We start from the raw sequence: 1,778 nt of genomic DNA, 5'->3' as shown, positions 1-1,778 counted from the left end.
TCGTTACAATTTATGTAAAAGCGTGGTGTCAATGCCCTAATGCCATTAAAGCTCCAAATCAGGATTTACAGTTTTTGAAAGACATCATCAAGTACAAAGATATCAACAGAAAAATTTCGAGTGCAGCTATGGATACATTTTTAAGACACGGGTGGTACTTGTCAGAATCTCTTGCCCCACTATCTTTTTTCGACGACTCAATACCTCGAGAGATTAAATTAAAAATGATTAACTCATTTAAACATAATGAAAGTGTTTTAGATGCTAAACGGATCAGAGTACAAATATCTGAGAATATTTGTGCCCTAGATATGAGTGAATTTATTACCAAAAAATCAACAGTTTTATTTGATTCATTTAACTTGCCATACGATTTTCTTAACATGGATCCTATGTTATGGAATACAAATAAAAACTATATTGATTGTTTGAAATTCTTCAAAGAACTAAAAGTAGTCAACGATGTGGCAGAGCGTGCGGTTGCTTTAATTGAAAAATACAACCAATGTGGGACCAAAGATGAAGAACAAAAACAATATCTGTTACAAGTAGTTGCTGCTCATAGAAGAGAATATCCGAATTGTAATAAGAAAAATTATTCATAATTCGCAGTTAATACTTCATCAAAAGACATGTGTAAATTATATTATAAATAATCTAAATTTTGATAAATTTTGAAATAAATACATGAAGTTACCAAAAAAGTTTTCAAAAAGTTGAAAATTATTTCAAATCCATAAAAATTAAATAAATTATCCAGTAAAATTGTCAATTCCCTCAAAAAGTTGATTTGAAACTACCTTTCTTCAAATTTTCTTTTATTGTGAGTATTTGAAGTTCAATAACTTTTTACCCATTAGGATTACGAAAAAACTACTTCAGTACTTTTTTGTAGAGAATTAAATTTCCTACAAGAATAATTAACGAAAAATTAAAAAAAAAAATTTTTTTGTAGTTTTACCGGATAAAAACATAAAAAAAATTTTTTTACGTGTTATTTAAACGGGAAAATAAAAATTCATTGAGCTTCATGAAAAATTGAGGTATCAATTTTCCAAAGCTACGCTTTAGAGGGAATTTTTTTTATACCTTAGAGAAGCTTTTGAGATGATAGGCAAAAAACTTTTTTTTTGGACCACTCTAATATATATATATATTTTAATGGAACTATATACATAATTAAATATTTATAGGTTTCATATATATAAAGTCTGGTCAGATCTAATCATACATAGACATATATATAACTACATATAAGTTTATATCAGTCATGTCTGATCAGATCCAATTATATATACCCAGATAGCAAAATGACGTCTTGATGAGTTCTGAATGAGTTCCTATTTATGATTTGGACGTCTTAAAAACACGTTAAAGAAGTCTTTAAGAAGTTCTCAAGATGTCGAATGCGCCACCTAGCGAACTCAGTAAGACATCTTTAAAAGTTCTCAAAGAGTTCTCAAAGAGTTCTTTTTTCTGACTCCGCAAATAAGACTTCAGAATGAACTTACCATGACGTCTTAAGGAGTTCCTAATTTTGACTTCATTTTGACTTCAAAAAAGTTAAAAAAAGAATACATTTAGACGTCACAAAACTGACGTCTTATTTATGAAGTCTTCAAGAACTTTTAATTTAGAGTTCTTAAAAATGACACCTTTAAGAAGTCATTATAAGACTTCTTGAAGACTCCTTCAAAAATACGTCGTAAAGCAGTCATTCTGACTTTAATGCTGTCTGGGTAAACTTATGCACGACTATACATGAATTTATATTAGCC

Source organism: Microplitis mediator, chromosome 4 (genome assembly GCF_029852145.1).
Source record: "Microplitis mediator isolate UGA2020A chromosome 4, iyMicMedi2.1, whole genome shotgun sequence".
NCBI lineage: Eukaryota > Metazoa > Arthropoda > Insecta > Hymenoptera > Braconidae > Microplitis > Microplitis mediator.
Note: the sequence above shows the minus strand (reverse complement) of the source record.